The sequence below is a fragment of the Cherax quadricarinatus genome, chromosome 8 (assembly GCF_038502225.1).
Source record: "Cherax quadricarinatus isolate ZL_2023a chromosome 8, ASM3850222v1, whole genome shotgun sequence".
Taxonomy (NCBI): domain Eukaryota; kingdom Metazoa; phylum Arthropoda; class Malacostraca; order Decapoda; family Parastacidae; genus Cherax; species Cherax quadricarinatus.
Genome location: NC_091299.1, coordinates 41,376,923 through 41,394,904, shown reverse-complemented (window position 1 = coordinate 41,394,904; position 17,982 = coordinate 41,376,923). Strand labels below are relative to the sequence as shown.

General features: G+C 41.0%; 1 protein-coding gene across 1 annotated transcript in view; it reads right to left on the bottom strand.

Annotated features, from left to right (window-relative positions):
* The window catches only part of Set1 (SET domain containing 1), a gene marked incomplete in the record, with an annotated part of 508,988 nt that overhangs the window by 36,429 nt on the left and 454,577 nt on the right, over nt 1–17,982 (bottom strand).

The window sequence follows — 17,982 nt, the reverse complement described above, 5'->3', positions numbered from 1 at the left end:
TAGTGATTGACAGGAGTGATTATCACACAGCTTTTCTTTTTGTGATCAGCGACTACATTTGCCTTTTTCCACAAAAGTCCATTTACCCACTTAGACAAAGTTGACAAAAGTGAGTGAAAAGTGATGTTAGCTTGTCAGCTCATCTACTCAGTCATCCTGGGCTCACCTTATCTGGGCCCACAGACTTTTTTTGTACCAGGGACTTAAGGAGAAGTATCTTTCTGTATTATGCAGGGCATTTTTGAATGTGTGAGTAAAAAACACTCCATATATGTCAGTTTACTGGATTTGTTCCAAAACCAGATGTGTATTATTCCTGGTTAGTCAGAGTGGCCAGGAGAGGAGAGCGAGGTGTGTTTTGAGTCAGTACTTGGAATGCAGCGGCTAGAACAAGATGTCATAAGATGTCACGGTTTTGGGTATGTGTGAGTAGGTGTGGTGATTTTTGTTTAAGTTCAAACCGTAGGTTATTTTATTGGTTTTGGTGCTCTCATATTTATTTGTAAGGTCCTAGTATGAGGAGAGGCCTGTTTAAGATTTGGGGAGAGTACTCATGTGGTGTGTTGCCTGCAGGCTTAGAGGCTAGCAGAAAGGGGAGGGGTCATGAAGCCTCCCTGTTTATAAATGTTATAGTTTTTATTAACTAGTAGCAGTATGCTAGTGAGCTGTGTATTTGGTGAAGGTGTAATGGTGTTTAGTGATTTTGTATGCAGAGTAAGTTGACTGCTGTATATGCTAGTTTACTATTATATTATATTTTCATATGTTAGTCTTGGTGCCCTTCCTGTTAATAACTACTGACTCCACACTTAATGTGAAGGTACAAGCTGGCTCTAGGTTGGTTTATGTGCAGTAATTTAAAAGCCCCAAGACTAGGCAGGTTGTTTACCCCTAGGAGCCAGGACTTTTATTTATGTTACACAGTAAAAAGAGCAACACCCTGTTTTATTGTCACATTTGAAAACTGTGATACAATCCTTTCAGCTAGCTATAGAGATTTCCTAATGAGATCTGAGACTTGCACCTTGGCAAGAAAATGCACAGCCAGGTCACCTTTTTCTTGACTGGTGGTAGGAACAGTCCCATCCTGTCAAATGAGGTGGAATATTGCCATCAGATGAATATTCATGCTGGTCCTTGACCAAGGACCGTAAGTTTTGAAACTCACTCTACCTGATGTGAATTTTCTTTTCATGTCAGCCTCACATCTAGAGATGGCACAGTGTAGGACTTTCTCCATTTGCTGACAGATTTGCCTAAGAAGGTTCCCGTTATAGGCAGCAGGATGCCTCTTGTACTTTCTCCACTCTTTGTACTTAACAGTAGTAGCCTCCTGGCAACAATAGCCAAGGCAAAGCTGATCTGAAGGTTTAGTTGCATACTGCTAGTGAGGGATGTATTATATTTTAGATTAGGATATGTTTAGTGTAGGCATTGTTTATTAACATCGCTGTAAAGATGAGCACTCCATTCGGAAGCAAGCAGTATGAGCCAGCCAATTTTCTTTCTCCCAGAGCAAGGTTGTGCGAGATGATGCCTCACGTAAGTCTGTTGGAAGCTTCAGTCTTATAAAAACAATCTTGTGATCAAATGAGTCAACATAATCAAGAGGTTTGCAGGTTACTGCCTTCAGATAGGTAGCCAGAGATATCAGTTGGGAAATCCACAAATAATTTTATGTCAAACACTGCAAGAGAGTTATTACTGAAGTGCCCAACTCTTTCTTAAAGCTTCCTGAAGTATTTGCTTCACTGATACTACTTTATGATTTCTTTCTCATCTATAACACTGCCAAAACTGTCGTCCAGAGGGCTGAGGAAGGGTTGTTTAGGTGGTTTGGACATGTAGAGAATGGAACGAAACAGAATGACTTCGAGTGTATGAATCTATAGTGGAGGGAACGTGGGGTAGGGGTCGGCCTAGGAAAGGTTGGAGGGAGGGGGTTAAAGGTTTTGTGTGCGAGGGGCTTGGACTTCCAGCAAGCATGCGTGAGCGTATTTGATAGGAGTGAATGGAGACAAATGGTTTTTAATACTTGACCTGCTGTTGGAGTACGAGCAAAGTAACATTTATAAAGGGATTCAGGGAAACCGGCAGGCTGGACTTGAGTCCTGGAGATAGGAAGTACAGTGTCTGCACTCTGAAGGAGGGGTGTTAATGTTGCAGTTTTATAAACTGTAGTGTAAAGCACTCCTCTGGCAAAACAATGATGGAGTGAATGATGATGAAAGTTTTTATTTTTCGGGCCACCCTGCCTTGGTGGGAATTGGCCGATGTGTTAATAAAATAAAAACAGTGCCAAATCACTGGCCATCACCACCAATGTTGGGTGACCCCAAAAAATAAAAAGAACACTGACCACTTTCATTCAATCAGTCTTGCCAGAAGTGTGCTGTCATCACAGTTGAGATGACCCTCTGAACTACAACATTGTCACCGCTACTTTAAGTGAAGATATTGTATATCTTACCTCCAGGGCTAAAGTCCAGCTAATCAGTTTCCTTGAACATCCTCATGTTATCTTGCTCAAACTTCAACAGCGTGTCAAGGAAATGAAGCACTTGTTTCTGCTCTGATCTAATGTACTCACACAAGCCTGTGTGAGAATTTTCTAAATCCTCTTTCAATGTGAGATCTAACCTGAATTTGTTGTTCAGCTTTGACTTGGATAGATATCTTCAGAAAAATCTGTATCCCTTTCATTTATATGCACCTAACTCTATAATGAGATTTATATTTTATTCTATCTCTTTCTTACAAGTTTTATTTAAGAACATAAGAAAGAAGGAACACTGCAACAGGCCTACTGACCCATGCAGAGCAGGTCCATTTCCCCCCCGGATTAGACCAATGACCCCCCCCCCAAGATTAGCCCAATGACCCACCCAGTCTGATCATCTCCACTCAAGGATGGAGCACTGCACCAGACCCAGCAGCACAAGCTAGTCAGGTCCAACTCACACCCACCCACACCCACTCATGTATTTATCTAACCTATTTTTAAAACTACACAACGTTTTAGCCTCAATAACTGTACTCGAGAATTTGGTCCACTCATCCACAACTCTATTACCAAACCAGTGCTTTCCTATATCCTTTCTGAATCTGAATTTTTCCAACTTGAAACCATTGCTGCGAGTCCTGTCTTGGCTGGAAATTTTCAGCATGCTATTTACATCCCCTTTATTAATTCCTGTTTTCCATTTATACACCTCGATCATATCCCCCTTAATTCTACACCTTTCGAGAGAGTGCAGATTCAGGGCCCTCAGTCTATCCTCATAGAGAAGATTTCTGATACATGGGATCAACTTTGTCATCCTCCTCTGTACGTTTTCCAGAGCATTTATATTCATTCTGTAATATGGTGACCAGAACTGAGCAGCATAGTCTAAATGAGGCCAAACCAAGGATATATAGAGTTGAAGAACAACCTGAGGACTTTTATTATTTATACTTCTAGATACACAAATAACCCGCACATAAAAGAGAGAAGCTTACGACGACGTTTCGGTGTGGGTTATTTGTGTATCGTTCCAGTCACGGTATTGTGCCTTTTTGTGTAAATTCAAGAATTATGTGGATTAAAGTAAAGGTTGGATGCGAGAAGTGGGTCATAATAAGCGTGTATGCACCTGGAGAAGAGAGGAATGCAGAGGAGAGAGAGAGATTTTGGGAGATGTTAAGTGAATGTATAGGAGCCTTTGAACCAAGTGACAGAGTAATTGTGGTAGGGGACCTGAATGCTAAAGTAGGAGAAACTTTTAGAGAGGGTGTGGTAGGTAAGTTTGGGGTGCCAGGTGTAAATGATAATGGGAGCCCTTTGATTGAACTTTGTATAGAAAGGGGTTTAGTTATAGGTAATACATATTTTAAGAAAACGAGGATAAGTATACAAGATATGATGTAGGGCGAAATGACAGTAGTTTGTTGGATTATGTATTGGTAGATAAAAGACTGTTGAGTAGTCTTCAGGATGTACATGTTTATAGAGGGGCCACAGATATATCAGATCACTTTCTAGTTGTAGCTACACTGAGAGTAAAAGGTAGATGGGATACAAGGAGAATAGAAGCATCAGGGAAGAGAGAGGTGAAGGTTTATAAACTAAAAGAGGAGGCAGTTAGGGTAAGATATAAACAGCTATTGGAGGATAGATGGGCTAATGAGAGCATAGGCAATGGGGTCGAAGAGGTATGGGGTAGGTTTAAAAATATAGTGTTAGAGTGTTCAGCAGAAGTGGGTGCGAGAGGGAAGAGGAGCGATTGGTGGAATGATGATGTAAAGAGAGTAGTAAGGGAGAAAAAGTTAGCATATGAGAAGTTTTTACAAAGTAGAAGTGATGCAAGGAGGGAAGAGTATATGGAGAAAAAGAGAGAGGTTAAGAGAGTGGTGAAGCAATGTAAAAAGAGAGCAAATGAGAGAGTGGGTGAGATGTTATCAACAAATTTTGTTGAAAATAAGAAAAAGTTTTGGAGTGAGATTAACAAGTTAAGAAAGCCTAGAGAACAAATGGATTTGTCAGTTAAAAATAGGAGAGGAGAGTTATTAAATGGAGAGTTAGAGGTACTGGGAAGAAGGAGGGAATATTTTGAGGAATTGTTAAATGTTGATGAAGATAGGGAAGCTGTGATTTCGTGTATAGGACAAGGAGGAATAACATCTTGTACGAGTGAGGAAGAGCCAGTTGTGAGTGTGGGGGAAGTTCGTGAGGCAGTAGGTAAAATGAAAGGGGGTAAGGCAGCCGGGATTGATGGGATAAAGATAGAAATGTTAAAAGCAGGTGGGGATATAGTTTTGGAGTGGTTGGTGCAATTATTTAATAAATGTATGGAAGAGGGTAAGGTACCTAGGGATTGGCAGAGAGCATGCATAGTTCCTTTGTATAGAGGCAAAGGGGATAAAACAGAGTGCAAAAATTATAGGGGATAAGTCTGCTGAGTATACCTGGTAAAGTGTATGGTAGAGTTATTATTGAAAGAATTAAGAGTAAGACAGAGAATAGGATAGCAGATGAACAAGGAGGCTTTAGGAAAGGTAGGGGGTGTGTGGACCAGGTGTTTACAGTGAAACATATAAGTGAACAGTATTTAGATAAGGTTAAAGAGGTCTTTGTGGCATTTATGGATTTGGAAAAGGCGTATGACAGGGTGCATAGGGGGGCAATGTGGCAGATGTTGCAAGTGTATGGTGTAGGAGGTAGGTTACTGAAAGCAGTGAAGAGTTTTTACAAGGATAGTGAGGCTCAAGTTAGAGTATGTAGGAAAGAGGGAAATTATTTCCCAGTAAAAGTAGGCCTTAGACAAGGATGTGTGATGTCACCATGGTTGTTTAATATATTTATAGATGGGGTTGTAAGAGAAGTAAATGCGAGGGTCTTGACAAGAGGTGTGGAGTTAAAAGATAAAGAATCACACACAAAGTGGGAGTTGTCACAGCTGCTCTTTGCTGATGACACTGTGCTCTTGGGAGATTCTGAAGAGAAGTTGCAGAGATTGGTGGATGAATTTGGTAGGGTGTGCAAAAGAAGAAAATTAAAGGTGAAAACAGGAAAGAGTAAGGTTATGAGGATAACAAAAAGATTAGGTGATGAAAGATTGAATATCAGATTGGAGGGAGAGAGTATGGAGGAGGTGAATGTATTCAGATATTTGGGAGTGGACGTGTCAGCGGATGGGTCTATGAAAGATGAGGTGAATCATAGAATTGATGAGGGAAAAAGAGTGAGTGGTGCACTTAGGAGTCTGTGGAGACAAAGAACTTTGTCCTTGGAGGCAAAGAGGGGAATGTATGAGAGTATAGTTTTACCAACGCTCTTATATGGGTGTGAAGCATGGGTGATGAATGTTGCAGCGAGGAGAAGGCTGGAGGCAGTGGAGATGTCATGTCTGAGGGCAATGTGTGGTGTGAATATAATGCAGAGAATTTGTAGTTTGGAAGTTAGGAGGAGGTGCTGGATTACCAAAACTGTTGTCCAGAGGGCTGAGGAAGGGTTGTTGAGGTGGTTCAGACATGTAGAGAGAATGGAGCGAAACAGAATGACTTCAAGAGTGTATCAGTCTGTAGTGGAAGGAAGGCGGGGTAGGGGTCGGCCTAGGAAAGGTTGGAGAGACGGGGTAAAGGAGGTTTTGTGTGCGAGGGGCTTGGACTTCCAGCAGGTATGCGTGAGCGTGTTTGATTGGAGTGAATGGAGACAAATGGTTTTTAATACTTGACGTGCTGTTGGAGTGTGAGCAAAGTAACATTTATGAAGGGGTTCAGGGAAACCGGCAGGCCGGACTTGAGTCCTGGAGATGGGAAGTACAGTGCCTGCACTCTGAAGGAGGGGTGTTAATGTTGCAGTTTAACCCTTTCAGGGTCCAAGGCCCAAATCTGGAGTCACGCACCAGTGTCCAAGAATTTAAAAAAAAAAAAATTGTTATTTTTTCTTATGAAATCGTAGAGAATCTTTTTGTGAAGGTAATAAAACAAAAAGTACGAAATTTGGTGGAAAATTGACGAAATTATGCTCTCGCGAATTTTGATGTGTCAGCGATATTTACGAATCGGAGATTCTGCCAACTTTGACTCCCATTTTAGGCCAATTACATTATTCCAATCAACCAAATTCTTAGCTATTTCACTAGTATTACTTCTATTCTATCGATTGAGTACAAGAAATCGCCAAGTCAACTGTTTCAACTACAAAATAAAGTGATCGGAAATTGTTAATTTGGCCAATTTAACACAAAGTTCAAAATATTCCAATTTCAAAATAGGGTCCAGAATGAACAATGTAGGCATTCCTGGCACTAAACTAACATTTCCTCTGTTCATTAGTTATGTTTTGAGGCTTTACAAATAAATTCCATTTTGATTTTTTATTCACATAATGAATTTTTATTCACACCAAAAAATAGAAGATTTACTGTTATGCAATACTGTAATAAATGTATAAATATCATCACCATATTTGTGAATGTATATTAGACCCACCAGCTGACGTGTATTAGACGTGTGAGGTCGTTTGTTTACTCTTGAATATCGGCAAAAATTTAACATTTCTGCTACTTTGAGCTCAGTTTCAAGCCATTTCCAGTGCTAAAACCAATCAAAATCATCTCTATTTCTGTAATATGTCTTCCATTCTATCAAATGAGACCAAAACACTGCAAAGTTGCTGTTTTAATCGAAAAATCATGATTTCATTTTTTTTCTCTCATTATACACAGTGTGCTGCAGGATCTGTTTTATGTGGTGCACACATACCACATAGATGTATTCTCTCATATCTAGGCCCAAATGTACCACTCACAGTTTATCAGAGTGAGCTGAGCTCATGGCGTAGATCTACGGTTTGGACCCTGAACGTAAAGCCGTAGATCTACGGGACGGACCCTGAAAGGGTTAAAAACTGTAGTGTAAAGCACCCTTCTGGCAAGACAGTGATGGAGTGAATGATGGTGAAAGTTTTTCTTTTTCGGGCCACCCTGCCTTGGTGGGAATCGGCCAGTGTGATAATAATAAAAAAATAATAATAAAAAAATACTTCTAGATATGAAGCCAAGAATTCTGTTAGCTTTATTGCAAACACTAATGCACTGTTGTCTTGGTTTTTAAATTACTGCTAACCAGAACTCCTAAATCCTTTTTGCAATCAGTAGTATTTCATCAATATGTCTTTTATTCCTAAGTAGTAGGTTGGTAGACAGCAACCGCCCAGGGAGGTACTACCGTCCTGCCAAGTGAGTGTAAAACGAAAACCTGTAATTGTTTTACATGATGGTAGGATTGCTGGTGTCCATTTTTCTGTCTCATAAACATGCAAGATTTCAGGTACGTCTTGCTACTTCTACTTACACTTAGGTCACACTACACATACATGTACAAGCATATATATACACACCCCTCTTTGTTTTCTAATATTTTCTTACTAGTTCTTGTTCTTGTATATTTCCTCTTACCTCCATGGGGAAGTGGAACAGAAATCTTCCTCCGTAAGCCATGCGTGTTGTAAGAGGCGACTAAAATGCTAGGAGCAAGGGGCTAGTAACCCCTTCTCCTGTATATATTGCCAAATGTAAAAGGAGAAACTTTCGTTTTCCCTTTTGGGCCACCCCGCCTCAGTGGGATACAGCCGGTGTGTTGAAAGAAAGAAAGAATGTATTTTGTTACGTTTTTCTATATTAATGACACTGTGATAACATGTTTATTTTCTTGCAAGATAGTGTCTCAAAGAGTGAAGTGAACGTAGGTGCCTGTACATATATACAATCATTACTCACCATAATTACTTTCAACCATACCACTGTCTCCCATGTAGATCTACGTTACTATTGCCAGCATCACGTACGTCGATCTCAGTTTTAATCACAGTGCCCTCAGATATGCTGTGAGTGGTAAATTTTGACCTAGACATGAGATAAAGGGTCTGTGCACTGGGTATCCACAGTTTAAATAAAAATCCTGCCCCACGCTGTGTATGATGGGAAAACCAAATCTATGACCTTGTATTTGGTTTAATACAGCAATTCTAAGGTATTTAGCTTTGATGGTTTCATTAACTATTTCTTAGTATAATATGACAAGAATGGAAGACATACCGGTAAACAAGACATGAGTCTGATTGATTTCAGACAAAAAGTAGCTTGAAATAGGCTCTCAAAGTGACAGAAATATTAAATTTTTGGTGATGTTCCTGAGCAAGAGAAGGGCTCCTCTAACCCCCCCCCCCCCCCAGTCTGTTTTGTGGGTTTTTACTAGGTCTGCTTCAAATATTAAGATGACCTAAACCATGAACATTTTTGTTTATATCTTTTTTTTTATTATTAACATACTGGCCGATTCCAACCAAGGCAGGGTGGCCCGAAAAAGAAAAACTTTCACCATCATTCACTCCATCACTGTCTTGCCAGAAGGGTGCTTTACACTACAGTTTTTAAACTGCAACATTAACACCCCTCCTTCAGAGTGCAGGCACTGTACTTCCCATCTCCAGGACTCAGGTCCGGCCTGCCGATTTCCCTGAATCCCATCATGAATGTTACTTTGCTCACACTCCAACAGCACATCAAGCATTAAAAACCATTTGTCTCCATTCACTCCTATCAAACACGCTCACGCATGCCCGCTAGAAGTCCAAGCCCCTCGCACACAAAACCTTCTTTACCCCCTCCCTCCAACCTTTCCTAGGACAACCCCTGCCCCGCCTTCCTTCCACTACAGACTGATAGACTCTTGAAGTCATTCTGTTTCGCTCCATTCTCTCTACATGTCCAAACCACCTCAACAACCCTTCCTCAGCCCTCTGGACAACAGTTTTGGTAATCCCGCACCTCCTCCTAACTTCCAAACTACGAATTCTCTGCATTATATTCACACCACACATTGCTCTCAGACATGACATCTCCACTGCCTCCAGCCTTCTCCTCGCTGCAACATTCATCACCCATACTTCACACCCATACATTAGCATTGGTAAAACTATATTCTCATACATTCCCCTCTTTGCTTCCAAGGACAAAGTTCTTTGTCTCCACAGACTCCTAAGTGCACCGCTCACCCTTTTCCCCTCATCAATTCTATGATTCACCTCATCTTTCATAGACCCATCCGCTGACATGTCCACTCCCAAATATCTGAATACATTCACCTCCTCCATACTCTCTCTCTCCAATCTGATATCCAATCTTTCATCACCTAATCTTTTTGTTATCCTCATAACCTTACTCTTTCCTGTATTCACTTTCAATTTTCTTCTTTTACATACCCTACCAAATTCATCCACCAACCTCTGCAACCTCTCTTCAGAATCACCCAAGAGCACAGTGTCATCAGCAAAGAGCAACTGTGACAACTCCCACTTTATGTGTGATTCTTTATCTTTTAACTCCACACCTCTTGCCAAGACCCTCGCATTTACTTCTCTTACAACCCCATCTATAAATACAGTGGACCCCCGCATAGCGACCTTAATCCGTGCAAGAGGGCTGGCTGTTATGCGAAATGTTCGCTATGTGAATGAATTTTCCCCATAAGAAATAATGGAAATCAAATTAATCCGTGCAAGACACCCAAAAGTTTGAAAAAAAAAATTTTACCACATGAAATATACATTTTCCTACACACAAAGAGAAGGATACATGCACAATAGTAGAGTAGTACATGCACAGTATATATTGTGCATGTACTAGTCTACTAAATGAAGAATAAATGACACTTACCTTTATTGAAGATGCAGCAATGACTGATGAGACACTGTGTCCTGGGAGTGCCTTTTCCTCCTGAGTACTGTAGGTCCTGTTTGGTATTTTCTTCCAGAACAGGCCTTATCACACTGTGTATGTCACTACGATTCTTAAATCTCTCAAACCAACCTTTGCTGGCTCTAAATTCACCAATATGAGCACTAGTTCCAGGCATTTTCCCTGTTCACCTGGGTGTTAGTCGACTGGTGTGGGTTGCATCCTGGGAGACAAGATTAAGGACCCCAATGGAAATAAGTTAGACAGTCTTCGATGACACTGACTTTTTTGGGCTATCCTGGGTGGCAAATCCTCTGGGGTTAATTGTTTCTTGGTATTCTCAATAAGCCACACCAACAACGGTGCTACAGCAGCAGCAGCAGCAGCTGACGATGTTACAGCAGCAGCAGACGATGCTACAGCAGCAGCAGCAGCAGACGATGCTACAGCAGCAACAGACGATGCTACAGCAGCAGCAGACGATGCTACAGCAGCAACTGACGATGTTACAGCAGCAGCAGACGATGCTACAGCAGCAGCAGCAGCAGACGATGCTACAGCAGCAGCAGCAGCTGACGGTGGTACAGCAGCAACAGACGATGCTACAGCAGCAACAGACGATGCTACAGCAGCAGCAGACGATGCTACAGCAGCAGCAGATGATGCTACAGCAGCAGCAGATGATGCTACAGCAGCAGCAGACGGTACTACAGCAGCAGGAGCAGCTGACGGTGGTACAGCAGCAGCAGTTGACAGTGCAGCAGCAGCTGACGGTGATACAGCAGCAGCAGCAGCTGTACCACCAATAGTAGCGATGGTTGATTGGGGTTTATTATACAACCTGGCCAGCTCGGAGACACGCACTCCACTTTCATACTTATCAATGATCTTTTTCTTCATCTCCATAGTAATTCTCACCCTTATTGCTGTAGGGTTGGCACTAGAAGCTTTCTTGGGGCCCATGGTCACTTATTTTCCAGAAAAAAATCACCAAAAACACTGTAATAATACAAAATGTTCCGATTGTATGCTTGGATGTTACCGCGGAGGCTGGCTGGTAAACAATGCCACCCGCGGAACATGTGAGCGTGGCTCAGGCCGCACATTGGACGCGTCTCGGACGAAGGCCGCTGAGCGGGTTTTTGGGCGCTATGCGGGGCAAAATTTTAGCGATCAAAGCGTCCGCTATGCGGATTGTCCGCTATGCAAGGCGTCCGTTATGCGGGGGTCCACTGTATATTGAACAACCACGGTGACATCACTCATCCTTGTCTTAGGCCTACTTTTACTGGGAAATAATCTCCCTCTTTCCTACATACTCTAACTTGAGCCTCACTATCCTCTTAAAAACTCTTCACTGCTTCCACTAACCTACCTCCTACACCATACACCTGCAACATCTGCCACATTGCCCCCCTATCCACCCTGTCATACACCTTTTCCAAATCCATAAATGCCACAAAAACCTCTTTAGCCTTATCTAAATACTGTTCACTTACATGTTTCGCTGTAAACACATGGTCCACACACCCCCTACGTTTCCTAAAGCCACCTTGTTCATCTGCTATCCTATTCTCCGTCTTACTATTAATTCTTTCAAAATTAACTCTACCATACACTTTACCAGGTATACTCAACAGACTTATCCCCCTATAATTTTTGCACTCTCTTTCGTCCCCTTTGCCTTTATACAAAGGAACTATGTATGCTCTCTGCCAATCCCTAGGTACCTTATCCTATTCCATACATTTATTACATAATAGCACCAACCACTCCAAAACTATATCCCCACCTGCTTTTAACATTTCTATCTTCATCCCATCAATTCCAGCTGCCTTACCCCCTTTCATTTTACCTACTGCCTCACGAACTTCCCCCACACTGACAACTGGCTCTTCCTGACTCTTACAAGATGTTATTCCTCCTTGCCCTATACATTGTACATGAAATCACAGCTTCCCTATCTGCATCAACATTCAACAATTCCTTAAAATATTCCCTCCATCTTCCCAATACCTCTAACTCTCCATTTAATAACTCTCCTCCCCTATTATTAACCCTTTGAGGGTTTCGGCCGTACTAGTATGGCTTATGCACCAGGGTTTTTGACGTACTAGTACGCCTAAATTCTTGCGCCCTCAAATCTAGTGGGAGAAAGCTGGTAGGCCTACATATGAAAGAATGGTTCTATGTGGTCAGTGTGCACAGTATAAAAAAAAAGTCGTGCAGCACACAGTGAATAATGAGAAAAAAAAACTTATGACTGTTTTTTGGAATAACATAGCAACTTTGCACTGTATTATCGTATGGTATTTATTGTTGTATTCTAGTTTTCTTGGTCTCATTTTATAGAATGGAAGACATATTACAGAAATTGAGATGATTTTGACTGGTTTTACAATGAAAAGTACCTTGAAATTGAGCTGAAAGTAGCAGAAATGTTCGATTTTTACCAAAGTTCAAAAGTAAACAAATCATGCCAAGCGTCCAATACACGTCAACTGGTGAGTCTAATATTCTTTCGCAAGTGCGCCAATATTATTTATACCATTTTTTAAACTAATGCAGTAGTCTACATAACAGTAAATCTTCTATTTTTTGTGAGAATAAAAATTCAAAGTGGAAAGCAAAAGAATATAAGAGGGGCCTTGAGACGTGACTAATGAACAGAGGAAATGTCATTTTAGTGCCAGGAATGTCCTTCTTGTTTATTCTGGACCTTATTCAGAAATTGGCACCTTTTGAAATTTGTGTGAAATTGGCAAAATTGCTAAATTCTGACCACTGTACTGGATAGTTGTAATTGATAAATGGGTGGTTTCTTGCACTCATTCGATAGAAAAAATGGAGTTCTAGTGAAATATTCATATTTTTTGTCGACTAGTACAGTGGAATTGGGCGAAAATGGGGCTCAAAGTGGGCAAAATCGCCAATGCATAAACATGGCTGAGACCACTAACTTCGCGAGAGCATAATTCCCTAAGTTTTCCATCAAATTTCAAACTTTTGGTGTCATTATGACCGGGAAAAGATTCTCTATCTTTTCATAAGAGAAAATTATTATTTTTTTTTTAAATTTGGCTGACCCTGAGAACGAGTCTCAGAGAGGGCCTGTCGACCCTCAAAGGGTTAACTGACAAATCCATTTGTTCTCTAGGCTTCCTTAACTTGTTAATCTCACTCCAAAACTTTTTCTTATTTTCAACAAAATTTGTTGATAACATCTCACCCACTCTCTCATTTGCTCTCTTTTTACATTGCTTCACTACTCTCTTAACCTCTCTCTTTTTCTCCATATACTCTTCCCTCCTTGCATCACTTCTACTTTGTAAAAACTTCTCATATGCTAACTTTTTCTCCCTTACTACTCTTGTTACATCATCATTCCACCAATCGCTCCTCTTCCTTCCCGCACCCACTTTCCTGTAACCACAAACTTCTGCTGAACACTCTAACACTACATTTTTAAACCTACCCCATACCTCTTCGACCCCTTTGCCTATGCTCTCATTAGCGTATCTATCCTCCAATAGCTGTTTATATCTTACCCTAACTGCCTCCTCTTTTAGTTCATAAACCTTCACCTCTCTCTTACCTGATGCTTCTAATCTCCTTTTATCCCATCTTCCTTTTACTCTAAGTGTAGCTACAACTAAAAAGTGATCTAATATATCTCTGGCCCCTATATAAACATGTACATCCTGAAGTCTACTCAACAGTCTTTTATCTACCAATACATAATCTAACAAATTACTGTCATTTCGCCCTACATCATATTTTGCATACTTATTTATCCTCTTTTTCTTAAAATATGTATTACCTATAACTAAACCCCTATCTATACAAAGTTCAATCAAAGGGCTCCCATTATCAATTACACCTGGCACCCCAAACTTACCTGCCACACCCTTTCTAAAATTTTCTCCTAACTTTAGCATTCAGGACCCCTACCACAATTACTCTCTCACTTGGTTCAAAGGTTCCTATACATTCACTTAACATCTCCCAAAATCTCTCTCTCTCCTCTACATTCCTCTCTTCTCCAGGTGCATACACGCTTATTATGACCCACTTTTCGCATCCAACCTTTACTTTAATCCACATAATCCTTGAATTTAAACATTCATATTCTCTTTTCTCCTTCCATAACTGATCCTTCAACATTATTGCTACCCCTTCCTTAGCTCTAACTCTCTCAGATACTCCAGATTTAATCCCATTTTTTTCCCCCCACCGAAACTCCCCTACCCCCTTCAGCTTTGTTTCGCTTAGGGCCAGGACATTTAACTTCTTTTCATTCATAACATCGGCAATCATCTGTTTCTTGTCATCTGCACTACATCCACGCACATTCAAGCATCTCAGTTTTATGAAGTTTTTCTTCTTCTCTTTTTTAGTAAATGTTTACAGGAGAAGGGGTTACTAGCCCATTGCTCCCAGCATTTTAGTCGCCTCATACAACACCCATGGCTTACAGAGGAAAGATTCTTTTCCACTTCCCCATGGACAAGAAGAAATAAAGAAGAACAAGAGCTATTTAGAAAAAGGAGAAAAAACCTAGATGTATATTATTATTATTTTTATTATTATCACACTGGCCGATTCCCACCAAGGCAGGGTGGCCTGAAAAAGAAAAACTTTCACCATCATTCACTCCATCCCTGTCTTGCCAGAAGGGTGCTTTACACTACAGTTTTTAAACTGCAACATTAACACCCCTCCTTCAGAGTGCAGGCACTGTACTTCCCATCTCCAGGACTCAAGTCCGGCCTGCCGGTTTCCCTGAACCCCTTCATAAATGTTACTTTGCTCACACTCCAACAGCACGTTAAGTATTAAAAACCATTTGTCTCCATTTACTGCTATCAAAGACGCTCACGCATGCCTGCTGGAAGTCAAAGCCCCTCGCACACAAAACTTCCTTTACCCCCTCCCTCCAACCTTTCCTAGGCCGACCCCTACCCCGCCTTCCTTCCACTACAGACTGATACACTCTTGAAGTCACTCTGTTTCGCTCCATTCTCTCTACATGTCCGAACCACCTCAACAACCCTTCCTCAGCCCTCTGGACAAGAGTTTTGGTAATCCCGCACCTCCTCATAACTTCCAAACTACATATTCTCTGCATTATATTCACACCACACATTGCCCTCAGACATGACATCTCCACTGCCTCCAGCCTTCTCCTCGCTGCAACATTCATCACCCATGCTTCACACCCATATAAGAGTGTTGGTAAAACTATACTCTCATACATTCCCCTCTTTGCCTCCAAGGACAAAGTTCTTTGTCTCCACAGACTCCTAAGTGCACCACTCACCCTTTTCCCCTCATCAATTCTATGATTCACCTCATCTTTCATAGACCCATCCGCTGACACGTCCACTCCCAAATATCTGAATACATTCACCTCCTCCATACTCTCTCCCTCCAATCTGATATTCAATCTTTCATCACCTAATCTTTTTGTTATCCTCATAACCTTACTCTTTCCTGTATTCACCTTTAATTTTCTTCTTTTGCACACCCTACCAAATTCATCCACCAATCTCTGCAACTTCTCTTCAGAATCTCCCAAGAGCACAGTGTCATCAGCAAAGAGCAGCTGTGACAACTCCCAATTTGTGTGTGATTCTTTATCTTTTAACTCCACACCTCTTGCCAAGACCCTCGCATTTACTTCTCTTACAACCCCATCTATAAATATATTAAACAACCACGGTGACATCACACATCCTTGTCTAAGGCCTACTTTTACTGGGAAAAAATTTCCCTCTTTCCTACATACTCTAACTTGAGCCTCACTATCCTCGTAAAAACTCTTCACTGCTTTCAGTAACCTACTTCCTACACCATACACTTGCAACATCTGCCACACTGCCCCCCTATGTACCCTGTCATACACCTTTTCCAAATCCATAAATGCCACAAAGACCTCTTTAGCCTTATCTAAATACTGTTCACTTATATGTTTCACTGTAAACACCTGGTCCACACACCCCTTACCTTTCCTAAAGCCTCCTTGTTCATCTGCTATCCTATTCTCCGTCTTACTTTTAATTCTTTCAATAATAACTCTACCATACACTTTACCAGGTATACTCAGCACACTTATCCCCCTATAACTTTTGCACTCTCTTTTATCCCCTTTGCCTTTATACAAAGGAACTATGCATGCTCTCTGCCAATCCCTAGGTACCTTACCCTCTTCCATACATTTATTAAATAATTGCACCAACCACTCCAAAACTATATCCCCACCTGCTTTTAACATTTCTATCTTTATCCCATCAATCCCGGCTGCCTTACCCCCTTTCATTTTACCTACTGCCTCACGAACTTCCCCCACACTCACAACTGGCTCTTCCTCACTCCTACAAGATGTTATTCCTCCTTGTCCTATACATGAAATCACAGCTTCCCTATCTTCATCAACATTTAACAATTCCTCAAAATATTCCCTCCATCTTCCCAATACCTCTAACTCTCCACTTAATAACTCTCCTCTCCTATTTTTAACTGACAAATCCATTTGTTCTCTAGGCTTTCTTAACTTGTTAATCTCACTCCAAAACTTTTTCTTATTTTCAACAAAATTTGTTGATAACATCTCACCCACTCTCTCATTTGCTCTCTTTTTACATTGCTTCACCACTCTCTTAACCTCTCTCTTTTTCTCCATATACTCTTCCCTCCTTACATCACTTCTACTTTGTAAAAACTTCTCATATGCTAACTTTTTCTCCCTTACTACTCTCTTTACATCATCATTCCACCAATCGCTCCTCTTCCCTCCCGCACCCACTTTCCTGTAACCACAAACTTCTGCTGAACACTCTAACACTACATTTTTAAACCTACCCCATACCTCTTCGACCCCATTGCCTATGCTCTCATTAGCCCATCTATCCTCCAATAGCTGTTTATATCTTACCCTAACTGCCTCCTCTTTTAGTTTATAAACCTTCACCTCTCTCTTCCCTGATACTTCTATTCTCCTTGTATCCCATCTACCTTTTACTCTCAGTGTAGCTACAACTAGAAAGTGATCTGATATATCTGTGGCCCCTCTATAAACATGTACATCCTGAAGTCTACTCAACAGTCTTTTATCTACCAATACATAATCCAACAAACTACTGTCATTTTGCCCTACATCATATCTTGTATACTTATTTATCCTCTTTTTCTTAAAATATGTATTACCTATAACTAAACCCCTTTCTATACAAAGTTCAATCAAAGGGCTCCCATTATCATTTACACCTGGCACCCCAAACTTACCTACCACAACCTCTCTAAAAGTTTCTCCTACTTTAGCATTCAGGTCCCCTACCACAATTACTCTCTCACTTGGTTCAAAGGCTCCTATACATTCACTTAACATCTCCCAAAATCTCTCTCTCTCCTCTGCATTCCTCTCTTCTCCAGGTGCATACATGCTTATTATGACCCACTTCTCGCATCCAACCTTTACTTTAATCCACATAATTCTTGAATTTACACATTCATATTCTCTTTTCTCCTTCCATAACTGATCATTCAACATTACTGCTACCCCTTCCTTTGCTCTAACTCTCTCAGATACTCCAGATTTAATCCCATTTATTTCCCCCCACTGAAACTCCCCTACCCCCTTCAGCTTTGTTTCGCTTAGGGCCAGGACATCCAACTTCGTTTCATTCATAACATCAGCAATCATCTGTTTCTTGTCATCCGCACTACATCCACGCACATTTAAGCATCCCAGTTTTATAAA